This window comes from Pleurodeles waltl, chromosome 5 (genome assembly GCF_031143425.1).
Source record: "Pleurodeles waltl isolate 20211129_DDA chromosome 5, aPleWal1.hap1.20221129, whole genome shotgun sequence".
Lineage (NCBI taxonomy): Eukaryota > Metazoa > Chordata > Amphibia > Caudata > Salamandridae > Pleurodeles > Pleurodeles waltl.
The window spans coordinates 260,880,889-260,894,144 of record NC_090444.1 but is presented as its reverse complement, the minus strand read 5'-3'; the positions used below and the strand labels follow the sequence as shown (position 1 = coordinate 260,894,144).

The 13,256-nt window shown below is 46.3% G+C and overlaps 1 protein-coding gene across 4 annotated transcripts in view; it reads left to right on the top strand.

Moving 5' to 3' along the window:
- THADA (THADA armadillo repeat containing) overlaps positions 1-13,256 on the top strand; it is a 1,551,972-nt gene that overhangs the window by 983,619 nt on the left and 555,097 nt on the right. The gene's annotated exons all lie outside the window — the stretch shown is intronic.

Sequence of the window (13,256 nt, the reverse complement as noted above, 5' to 3'; positions counted from 1 at the left end):
CTATTTCTTCTATATTTTTCACTTCAGTAAACACCCTTGAACACAACTTAAGTGATAGTGCTTTATGTGACAAAAATGTGCAATAATTTTACCTTTTCATCTTGTGCAATATGATCTGAACTTTGTGATTCTATCCAAAAAATGGCCTGAAGCAGTTTGTAGTCATCACATCAGTACAGAGTTGTAACCACACCAACATCTGCAAAATGGGAGGGCATAGGTGACAGTCAGTTGGGATGCTAAGGAAGTGACTGCCATCATGATACAGCCACACCTGTGTGTCATTGGAAGTATTGTTGTATGACTGATGTCCTGTCGTCCACATCCTCATCCTCTGCTTCCTCAGCCTCACTGTCCTCAGGGTCCACTGCTGCCACAGGAGCATTTTAACCCTCCTTCTCCTGCAGATACGGCACATGTCGTCTGATGGCCATGTTGTGCAACATGCAGCATACAACAACTATCTGGCAGAACCTTCTCAGTGGAGTAGCAGAGGGATCCACCCGTGAGATGGAGGCATCTGAATCTGGGCTCCAGGAGACCGAAGGTCCTCGCAATTATTCTCCTGGTTCGCCCAGGAGCATCATTATACCTTTTCTCAGCCCCTGTCCTGACATCCTTTACAGGGGTCACAAGCCACAACAGGTTTGGGTAGCCAGAGTCACCTGCAAGAAGTGAGTTACACAATGGTATGGCGATGACTCCTGAAGCCATACACTGACATGCATTGGGTGAGGACTCAGGCTCACCTATTAGCCACTCTCTGTGCCTCTGTAGTTGTGCCATCACATGTGGGATGCTGCTATTCCTCAAGACGAAGGCGTCATGCACCAACCCAGGATACTTGGCAGTGAAGTGGGAGATGTACTGGTCAGCCAGGCACACCATTTGCATGTTGAGTGAGTGGAAACCCTTCCGATTCCTGAACACCTGTTCATGGGCCTGAGAGGGGATAAATGCTAAATGTGTTCCATCAATGGCCCCAATAACATTTGTAATATGTCTATTGCACAGAAACCAGCCTTCACATTGGCCAAATCATCCACTTGGTGGAAAGTGATGTAGCTACACGTGTTTGAACAGGGCACCCAAAACCCTTGCCAGCACTATTGAGAACATTCATTGGCTGTGACATTCCTGCAGCAAAGCCCACTGTCATTTGGAAAGAGCCAGTTGTCAGGAAATGGAGCACTGATAGACCTGCACAAGAGGGGGAATCCCAGTGGGTTGACGGATAGCAGATATCAGATCAGGCTCCAGTTGTGCACACAGCTCTGTGATTGTGGCCCTGTCCAGTCTATAGGTGAGTATAATGTGCCTGTCCTCCAGTGTAGCCAAGTCCACAAGGGGTCTATAAGCGGGGACTTGCCTCCTCCTCCTATCCCTCTGCAGTTGTAGTTACCTAAGGGGACACAAGAGTGAGAAGGGAGTGACAAACTGAACAATTGAACCACCACTTCAGTGTACATTGACCATGTATGTAACTGGACTGTGTAAATGGCAATGTATGTACACTTGACAGCAATGACGCAGTTTTCAATTTAAGAATGTTGAACTGCACCATAAAATGGCGACCGCCTGTCCTATATGTAGGGACAGGTGGAAGTGATGTAACTCTGCCAGCGTTGGGCTGTCTTGCACCGCCATGCTAATCCTCATTGGCTAAAATGGGGCTGTGTGGAGTACAGTGTCTAATGACGATCACCGGTGGCGGTGTACACCACCGCGGACATGACCACCATTTTCTGACTATAACCCCACTTGATTCCTGACTTTGCACATGAGAACACCTCCACTGCGTGTGCTGCTATGACCTGAGTCTGGAACCTGCCATGGCACGTGTGACAGGGGAAAAGGCCCCTGCCTTCACTTCAGAGGAGTTGGAGCGTCTGGTGGATTGGATCCTACCCTTGTATGGACAGCTGTATGGGCCTTCAGACCAACAGGTGAGCACACCATGAGGACGATACATGTGACAAGGTTGCATGGAGATGTGTGTGTGGCTGACAGTGTGTCATTTGGGTGGGGGGTATGGCTGGTGGTAGTGTACATAAGGGCTCCGGGTGATGTGTGTGCCATTTGAGGGAAATGGTTTTTGTGGGCCACATGTGTGACAGGCTGGATTGTATGGTTAAAGGTGTCCTCTGGTCAGTGCCCATCAGAAGAAGGGATTGTGGCATGCCATCGCCAAGGACGTGCCGACCGTGGGGGTTTATAGCAGACGGAGCACCCACTGCAGGAAACGTTGGGAGGACCTGAGACGCTGGGCCCGGAAGACCGTGGAGGTCCAGCTGGGGGTGGCCTCCCAATGAGAGAGGGGTACCCGTCGGAACCTGACCCCCACCCCTGGTAGCTTGCATACTGGACGTGGCCTACCCAGAGCTGGATGGGCGCTTGAGGGCAGCACAGCAGCCAGAAGGGGGTGAATACAGTGTGTGTAACACCCATCTTTGTTGCCTGGCATAGGATGCTGGTGGTGGGTTTCAGTCAGTGGGTGCTCCTTAATGCCAGCTCATACATTGCTGCCTGGTCCAGCTCAGGGTAAATGGGTGAATAGCAACTTCTTGTTAGCTAGCTAACAAGATTGCAGATGGCATTCCCTGGAGGGGTGCAGATGGCAGTGGTTGGCTCCCATCTTGCTGTGGTACCTAGCCAATGGAATGCCAGTGCGGTGCATAGTGCTCAATCTTGGTCCCTTTGTGTGATGGTAATGTGTATGCCATCTGTGGTGTTGGTGCTGTAATTGACCCAGTGCTCCCTTTACCCCCCCCCCATTTTCTTCCGTCATCTTGTCCATGTGTGCATTAGCATCATCTGGCGGCGGAGCAGGGGCACTAGCGAGTGAGGGAGCTGCAGCCCACGGGACCAGTGGGACGGAGGGCGAGGGGAGCACCACGGTGGGGACAGGCGGTGACAACACTGACTCTGAATCCTCCTCCGATGGGAGCTCCCTGGTGGTGGCGGACACCTCTGGAACCACCCCAGCTACAGGTACAGCCGCCACCCCGATACCAGCACCGCCCTCCCAGTAGTCCCCACCAAGTTCGTGCCCGCTCACCCAGGAGGGTGGGCATCTCCTTCGCCCCAGGCACCTCAGGCCCTTCCCCAGTAAGCCCTGCTGCCCTGAGTGAGAAGGCTTTTGACCTCCTGAGATCCATCTCTGTAGGGCAGTCAACCATAGGGAATGCCATCTAGGGGCTGGCATCCCAGATGCAGCAATGCAATGCCTACCTGGAGGGCATCAACAGTGGGTTGGCGGCCCTACAGAGATCGTTTCATGCTCTGACCTCCTCTCTGATGAAAGCCAGTCGCTGGTCCTACCGTCCCCCCTCCAACTACCACTTCCAGTCTCCTCAACCCCAAACCATCCCATGCACACATATAGACAAGCATGCACAGAAAACATCACACAATAGTGGCACAGACAAGCACAGGCAGCAAACTTCAAGCCACAAGCATTCACACAAACAGACAGTTACACACACAACAACATCTACTGCCTCTACTGTCTCCCCCCCTCCTCCTCCTGCTCCCTCACAGTCACATCCGCACTCACACCTGCCAAGACCACCATCACCACATGATGCAGCACACCCACCTCACTTGCAGACACTTCCACAACATCCATCCGCATGTCCTGTTTGTCCTCTCCCAGCCTGTAGGCCCCCAAGAGACACAGATGCTCGCACTCGGACACCCAACAGCCATCCACCTCACACATGCACACTATCCATGAACCTGCACCCAAGCCCAGCAAACGTACACCCCCTACAACCAATCCCTCTACCTGCACTCCCATCCCTCCCCCACATACCGCCCCTACGTCCCTAAGAATCTTTTCCTTGCCCATCTTGACCTCTTCCTCCCCCCCCTCCTCCAAAGAGCCCCCTTTACCAGCTGAGGGCAAGGAGCCCCCTTCACCAGCAGAGGAACCCAAAGAGACTCCTCCACCAGCTGAGGACAAGGAGCCCCCTCCACCAGCAGAGGAACCCAAAGAGCCCCATCCACCATCTGAGGGCAAGGAGCCCACCCTCCAGAGACTGTGACCTTTCACTCACCTCCAGAGACTGTTGGGCAAGGAGCCCCCTCCAGAACCAGTGGGCAGGAAACCAACTCAAGCTGAGGTACCTCCCACACCTCCTTCCCCTTGAGGTGCCTGCCTGCCTGCCCATTTCCAACATGATGCCCCTAAACAGTAGAGTCCGGATGTTGTCAGGAGTCAAGTTTGGGCTTGAACTATGCCCTGTGGCTATGTGGCCTTTGGTACTTTGGACTGGCCATTGGCCCAGTCTGTACATTGCCGTCTGCATTTTGATTTCCTGATTCATTATGGTGGCTTTTGGCAGCAAATTACAGTGTTTGTACTTATGAATTGTAGTCCTTGCATTATTTGCTTGTGGGTCCTGTGTCAGTCGTTTTACTCTGCAGCAGGTTCTGTGTATGTGGTGTGTGTGTGTTGTGCGTGTGTGTGTGAGTCCCTCCCTTGTGTGCTAGGCGACTGTTCTCACCATCGTCGTCTTCGTCTGTATTGGTGCTCCAGGATGGCTGTGGTGTGGTAGATCATCGCGAAGACTTGGAGTTCTGGTTCCATGGAGGCCGCGGAGTCCTCTGTGTCCCTGATGGTGAGTCTTTTGTTTTCTGTACTGTGTTTCGCCAGGCTTTTGATGGCATTCGTACCGCCCCGGAAATCCTCGTGGTTTACTATGCCATAAGATGGTGGGCGGTACCTTGACTTCTGCCTGGCTGTAGGTGCCTACCGCCATGGTCAGTAGTATTAACGCCCTGGCGGTTGATGTGGTACATTGGCTGCTTATGGGAGGTATCACTGCCATGGTTATAATTTGGTGGTAATTACCACCAGGCTGTTGGTATTACCGCCACTTTAACAGTGGCGGTCAGTACTTTGGGTGCCTGCAATTTTCAAGCCATAACAAAATTATCAATTTAACTCTGGTGATTAATGTATCTCTTGGAGAGATATGAGTTTTGCTTAACCCCAGTTTTGACAAATCATAAAGCAGTGCTGAGGGATAATACACCTCTTGCAAAGCACAATGTGTAAAATGCAGATCAAAGAATTAATATGGATAATAATAAATATTTATTAGTAAGGACAGCCCCAACCACTTTGGCATGTTTTAAATCCTGAGTTTGTATTTCTCCAGGGCAAGCAGTCTTAAAATATAGCCAGGGCCACGGGAATTATGAAATTGTACGGCTGCAGCATCTTTCACATAATTATGGATTTGCCACATAATCTATCATCTGCTGCACAATCTGAAGATTCTAACTAAAAAATAGTTTCTAACTCAAATGTTTCAGACGTTTCTAAAAAACGCAGTGACATAATAAATTGTGGAAAATATGGAGTAAATGGAATGACTACCAACGGGCCTGTGTCCCCTTTCGAGTAAAAATGAAACAAGGCCCCATGTCCGAGCGTGTATCCTTATTCCTTAAGATTGAGTGTGGGAGGATATGGGTAGGAACTGATACATGGGAATCTGAAGCGTAAAATGCTGACTTTGTATTCTGCAACGAAGCTATGGGGTGTGTTAATTTATTCTTTTGGTTCAAATAAAAAGATGTTTTTAAATAAAAAAATTAAAAAAGACACTAGGACACGTGTTGCAGAGACCCTTTGCAAAGGTTGACTGGTCACCTTTCTTTTACATTGCTATATTTGGGTGTTAAACTGGTACTAGTGAGGTGCATCCTATACCAAGAAAGTGTTAACAAGTCTAAAAATAAGAATATAAAGTAGCAATACTATCACAAATATTGCCACGTTGCTTTGCTTAATTTTGCTTTTCTTGCCACGTTAGTCAACCCTGCAGCATCATTTAGACCGCCCCTTCTGCTTAATTCCAGTGGCCCTGCATATAGTGCCCACCAGTATGGATGACATGTGACTTCTACACCTCGCAGTCCTCATTGTGTTAAGTAATATTTCCTATACATTGACTTAAACACTTATGAGTCATTATCTTTAAATAATGTGGGTGAGGTAAAGCGCTCTTGACACTGCACTGGGATGAGCAATCCCAAAAGAAATTAAAAACACATCAGAGAGGGTTTGTGTAGAGATGAGGGGCGCCGTTGAAGGATGATAGTAAGGGAACCTGTGCAGAGGAGGTCTTTGGTGTAGGGGTGTGAACTCCAAACCTTCAGGAGACCACACCCCCATACAGCCAAGGTCCAATGTACATCTGTGAGATAATGAGAGACTGAGAGGCCCCTCATCTCATTCTGCAGGGGGCCGCCATCACTTTGCGCTACCCTTTTGCTTTTGTGGGAGGGTGCACCAACAAAGATTGTTGCATTGGGTGCAACCAGCACTAAAGCATGCCCTGTCAGGTATCATTTCTACAGCCCGTGATGTGCCCAAAGGCCCTGATATAAAAGCACTTCAGAAGTTGACTGCAGGACAGACTAGTAGGGATGCAAACCCTATGAACGGAGGGATTTTATTTTATTATAATCCGTGTTTCTGTACAGTTTTTGTTTCAACAATTCCAATTAATGGAGAACGAAGAGCACAAATAGACATTTCTAGCATAACAAAACTGGTGTGCATTAATCCTAAAATCTTCTACTGCCACACTGTAAGTCTCCAGACGAATGCTCCGAGCTGGCCTCTTGGATAGATTTTCTTTCTGTTTGTCCATATATGTAGTTTCTGTAGCGCAACCATAGCCAAAAAGGCAGCGGAGCGCTTTGCAAGGCCCAAGACCAAATTTTTATCGTAGCTAGACACCGAGTCAAGTTTTTGATGGAGATATTTACAAACATTTCATGCAACACTGCGCAGCGAGTGAAGTTGCTGCGCTGTGTGACGTAAAACGGAAAGAGCACCGTATTTTCAAAGATATGGTGCAGTTCTACTGTCTTCTAGCACTGGTGCACTTGTGACTGCCTAGTGCCAAAACATTGTGGTCCGGTACGTTTTTTGTGCATGAAGGGAAAACTATCCTTTGCGGCTATTTCCTCTTTGCATGTGTGATGCAAAGGGAAAGTAGAAGACGAAATAAAGATATTTATCCTCATTACACCAGCCTCGGATAGGCACAACAGTTTGGCACAAACCCATGTTAACTAGTCTTGGTAAATGTAGGTTTACATCAAGCTACGGGGCTAGATGCATGGAAATACCCATGCACCTCTCATGTAGCGCCTACTTGACAGAAGGTAACGTAAGGAAGCACTACGCACTGCATTGCGTTACTTTTTTACAAATCCACGCTAATCAGGGTTGGCGCCAGTGTGTGCTAGAAAAGCTTTTTAAATTAACACGACGGGTCTATAAGTCTAATTCTGGAGACAGTTTATCTTGGTGACTGAAAATAACTTTTATCATAGAGTTCTTCCAAGAAACACTGATTGTTGAGGAGGATGGAGCTATGGTGAGAAGGTTAGGTTGAGGGCACACCAGGTTTCACTCGCTTTCATAGCCGCTATGTGTCAACAAGCCTTGCTGGTCACAATCTGTCAGTCTTTTTTTAAACTAACAAAGCATTGCAGGGGTGTAATGCAGGGCCCTGCAGTTCGTGTGGCACTGTGGAAGAGGGGACTAACCTTCAAAGGGCCCCCATTCAGCCCAGGGTCTATGAATATCTGTGAGATCTGGGAGGCTTAGGGGCCCTCAAGATGTTCTGTGAGGGGGGGAGGGAGGCTATCATTTTCTGCCACTGGAGCATTGTAGTCTGGGACATGTGGTTCAATGCAGTTTCACTTTTTAGTATAACTAGAGGTGTCACATATGGCATGCAGATACCTTCATTTATCTTTTGGCAGTACTCTCTTCAGTGGTACTAATCCTAAGTCTTAAAAGGTTGAGTCGGCCCTGCCAGATTCCAAACTGTGACATAACATTTGAAATGTCTGCAGCAGACAGATCAATCAGTTTTTTTTGCATGTTTGTTTAATAATGTAATTCCTCTGTTCTGGGAGACTTGTTTTATTCACCAGTGAAAGCCTTGCTTTCTAGTATATCTGACTGTATGTAGTATGTTTTTGCAAAGCTGGTTTCAGAGCTTCAGATTGGATGATGACCAGTCTTGCTCTTGGCCACTCTTGGAGGCTCCATTGACTTGAAAAGGAGTCTTAGAAAGCTTCCAACTGAGGCAGCCAACTGAAAGGGGCAGATGACAGAAGTTAGCAGATCTCACTGCACTTTCAGAGAGGGCAGACAGCCTGAGTTCCTGAAGCACTTGGGGATAAGCAGAAGCCATTCTCATGCAGTGGAGTGATATTTCAGGCAACACTTGGGAATTGAGAAAAAGTATACCTGGAGATCTCGTAGTGTCTTTGAGTAAACAGTGTCAGCATGGAGTTTGTGCTCATGTAAGTGACCAGGACATTCAGTGACCTGCAGTGTGCACAGGGACTGCAGGGACAGGAAAGAGAAGAGGAACTCTAATGGCCAGCAGTTCATAAGTAGCCTCTGGGGCTGAAGGCAAAGAGAAGTGTCAGCAGCCTTAGGTTGATCGGTATTACATGACTTGCGGTTCACTAGGGTGAGCAATATCCTTTTGGAACTAAGGGTAAGCAGGAGCCTCTGGGAACTAAGATGGAGGCTGGTGCCTTTGAGGGCTGAGCATAAACTGGAGCCTTGAGGACCTATATTGAGCACAGCATACAGTGGGAACCTAAGAGTTAGCCTGTGGAACCTAGGGGTCAGTAGGAGCTTTGGAAATCAAGTGGTGAGTGGGAACCTCAGGGTCTTTGTGTGTGTGTGTGTGTAGAGCACCAGGAGAGCTGGAAGTAAACAGAAGCATCAGGGAATCTCATGGTGGAATGATCTTCACTGTCCCGAGGGTAAGCAAGAGTTTCCAGGTTAGAGTGAGCAAGAGATACAAGGCCTAACAGTGAACAGGTATTTAAGCAGAACTAATGCATAGGAGGATTCCAAAACACCAGGAGTGAACAGAAAATTGCAAGAACACCTAAAAGTGAGCAGAAGTCTCTTGGGTTCTCTATGTGAACAGGATCCTCAGGGATGATGTGTCTGAGCAGGACTCTTAGATCAGAGTGTGGAAATTAGTTTAAGGGTTCTGAGGATCAGTGGGTAGTTTTAGGAACAGCTGATGATGAGCAAGAACCTCACTGTCATAGGCCCTTCATAGTGAATAGAAGTCAGATCTAAGGGTGAACATGAGTTCAGTAGTTCAGTGGACAGTGGGGGTCCGCATGAATGAGAAGGGTTTTCGGAACCTGCACAGGCAGAAAATGCAGGGATATAAGGGCGACCAAGAGAAAAGTTAGGTTCATGGACCGAAGATGAGTGTCAGAAGGCTAGCAGGTAGGATGCAGTGGAAAATATAGATTTCAGTCCGATATAATGTTACTGGCCTGCAGGTTATAAAAGGCTTTATTTACCATAAAGCTCTCTGAAAATGAGTCACCGGACACTAACCAAGGCATGCTTCACCAAAGGTTGTAATCCCCAAAGGTGGGACACATTTTATTGGGGTGCTTATAAATGGATTTGAGGTGGTTGATGAAACAGAGGAGAGAATGGGGTGAGGAAGGGGAAGCATCACACACATGAGTGCGCAACTCTAGGAGTCGGGTAAGAAACAATCAACAAGTGAAGAACACAGCACAGGCCTACAGGGCAGGGAAGAACATGGACCATAGTGGGTGGTAAACAAGAAAGCGAGAAGCGCCCAAAAATGACAGCATCAAAAGCAGGGGCAGAGATCCACACAGGGGCGAGAACAAGACTGAGTGCGTGGAGCATGAGTGAGTTGTACACAAGAAAGGAACACAGCACAGGGGTTGTGTAATGAATCAAGATGTTCTTCCAGATGAAATAAAGATGTACAACGGCATGTAGTCACGAGGAAGCTTTATTCTTCTTGCGTATCTGAATGTTCCAAATGGAGTTACAAAGGCAGTAAGATTTTTAGATTCTTCAGTTAGTCTGATTTGATGATATGCTGATGTTAAGTCTATGGTGGAGAAAACCTTCGCTCCTTGCAATAACATTAACATATCTGAAATGTTTGGTAGGGGATATCTATCCACAATCACATTTTTATTCAGTTCTCTCAAGTCCACAAACAAACGTAGACTGCCATTCGCCTTCCTGGCTGCAACGACTGGTGCGAACCATTCAGTTCCTTCAACTTCTTCAATAATTCCTTCTTTCTGAAGTCTCTCCAGTTCTACCTTCATTTCTTCACGCAAGGCCACAGGTACACCACGAACTTTACTACACACCGGCTTAGCTCCCTCCTTGAGGTGTATATGATGAGAATAGTTCCGAAGACACCCTAATTTGTTTTGAAACACGAAAGGAACCTTCAATTTTAGTTTCTCCACAAAGTCATTGTCTTTTTTAATTTCCTGGACAACAGATTCATCACGTTCCTTAATTTCGTTTATCTCATCTTGATCTTTGATCTTCACAGGAGGATCACTATTAGGATCAAGTATCACTCCAAGATCTTTCTGATGAAACCAACTCAGGATACTGTCTCCTTCTTTTGAAACATAGATCTTTGCATTGATCAACTTGTGTTTGAATTCCAGTAAACCTCTAAAGTATCCATACAGTTTGATAGGTTTTCCACCATACGCACGAGGAAACTTTGTTTAAGAGTTTTTCGAAATAGAACTCTTTTGATATGATGGTAATCTTCGCTCCAGAGTCAAAAAGAACCTTTGTTCTTTCACCATCTACCAGAATTTCATCAATGGGCCCTCGCCTCCCATTGCCGACTTGGAGAATAATTTGGCCACACTCAAAATCATCTCCATCCATGTTGTTTGAATCATCATTAACTTCATAGATACCTCCTTTCCTACTTTTGGTTCTGCAAACACTGGCAAAATGACCTTTCTTTTTGCACAAATTGCATGTTACTTTAATGGCAGGGCAATTTCTATCATTCGCCATGTGGCCCTGCTTACCGCAACGAAAACATTTCCCTTGAAAGTTTTTCTGTTCCTTTCTATACTTTTGTTTCAGAGAGATTTCATGTTTGTCTCCATGACTCTTGATGAGATGTACAGAGTCACATTTGTTCTCCTCTTTCTTAATTGCCTCGACACATTTGAGGGAAAGTTCAATTTTCTTTGCCAGTATAACAACCTCATCTAGTGTCGGATCATCCTTTTGCCAAATTTCCTCTCTGACCTTCTCAATGTTGCAGCCCAGCATAAACTGATCCCTGATTCTCTCATCCAAAAGTGGCCCAAATTTGCATGATGATGCCAGTTTACTAAGGGCTGTAATATAGCTCTCTACGGTTTCACACTCTTCCTGGTTTCTCCTGCCAAAGTGGTATCTCTCGAGTTTGGTGCTAACCTTTGGAAGATAATGTCTATCCAACTTTTCTATGCACGTCTCATATTCATTTAGGTTCGCGTCAAATATGTCTGGAAGATTATCAAAAACTTCCTGACCTTCTGATCCTAAACAATAATGCAGTTTTCCTTTCAACGCTAAGTGATGCACCACACACTTTTGCGTACCTCTCAAAAACGTTCTTCCACTTTTGCCATTTTATAGGCGGTTCTCCTGGCAAAGACAAGAAAAACGAGGGCGCAGTAACATTCTGCATAATTGTGTGTTCCAACTCACAAACTCCTGTCTCTGAATCCTTAATTTTAAGGTCTTAAATAGTTCGTTATAATAGTAATATTAAACGTATTTTTGTGATGGTCTCCTTTTTTTTTTTTTTTTTCATCTTTTAATAGCTGCATTATACATTGGCCAAACTATTGGTGAGCTTGAAACAGCTGACGCAGAAGTGTGTGCGTTTAAGCTGCCGTGTAGCTGACTGGTTGCTTTATAGTTAATTTGAGCTGATCCGATCCAGATAACTCTGTAGGATTAGGGCTATGATACAAATGTTTATATATATTTATATCATGAAGAAACTGGCGCGCAGTGCTTGTGCGTTACAGTCGTTGTTAAGCTCATGTGCAGGTCCAAAGCCCCGCCGCTGTACGGTTTCTATCGAAAACGTGTACACAGGCCAGCTGATTAGATCAAACGAAGCGCTCGCGTGGAGCCGGCACGCGCTCAGCTGTTTAGTTAAGAAAGGAAGAAAAAAAACAACGCACGCTGGGAGTCGACGCGCACGGTCCTTCCTCTCAACAAACAAGCGTTCAAAGGACAAAATGAAAAACAGGAGAACAATAAAAACAAAAGTCACCTTCTCCCGTTAGTACTCCTTGAGTTCTGAATCAAAATCCCTTGTTGAGACCTCCATGTAACCAGCCGTTTAGATGATGTAGAAGGCTAAAAAAACGCATCCCATCCTCCGTCGCCAGTGTAATGAATCAAGATGTTCTTCCAGATGAAATAAAGATGTAGAACGGCATGTAGTCAACGAGGAAGCTTTATTCCAATATATAGGAGGTCCCATCCAGCCAAGATCCAACTGTCAGCCTCTCCTCACCAAGCTCTCTCTGTCTCACCTCAGCCATGACATCACCAGATTCCAATCCACTCTCAAGAGTTCTACATTCCTATGCATACTACAGGTTGGTCATGTAGGGCGAGCACGCAAAGGTGAGAAGAAGAGAGCTAAAACACCTGCACTCTCACGGAGTGCTTAACCCAAAAGGAAAAATGTTTGCTAAAAGTGATCAGTGGAAGTATAGATAAGCTAGTAAGACAGATGGTAAGCAGGCTATGCTCCAAGGGAGGGACAGACACAAGTAGAACAAGCTGGGACAATGAAAACCATTGAAATACTAGCAAGCAAATGAGACTGACAATAAAGGCTACCAGAGGTAAGCAATGGGGGCTGTAAGCCCCTGTAAGTTCTTGAACTGTCTGGCAAGCTCGACCCGCAAGTGTACTTCACACAATATGAGAGTGGTTCCCCAGCAACCTTTAGACCTGCTGATTAACTAATTGTATACATTTACATTTTTACAGGTAAGAGGCTCTATGGAGAGAAGGCTTGTTTCTTCTTTAACTGTCTGGCCCTCCTCTTGCTTCACACCATAGAAGACCATCTCTTTCCTTTTCAGACTGAGACTACTAAAGATCAGGTTTAACTGTTCAGGGGTGTTTTCTAACTAATAGTATTGGATCTGTTTTGGTAAAATTAAGAAAGCATGTGAATGTCGTTCCTAGAACTTGTTCACTATCCCTCAGTCCACCTAGCAAAGTATAATATTGGATTGAAAGCTTTGGCATGAAAGTGAACTCTAACTTAATCTCTCTGCTCACTCCCTGTTCAGCCTCTTTCTCTCTCTTTTCATTTTTCTCTATTTGTTCCCTCCTCTACATA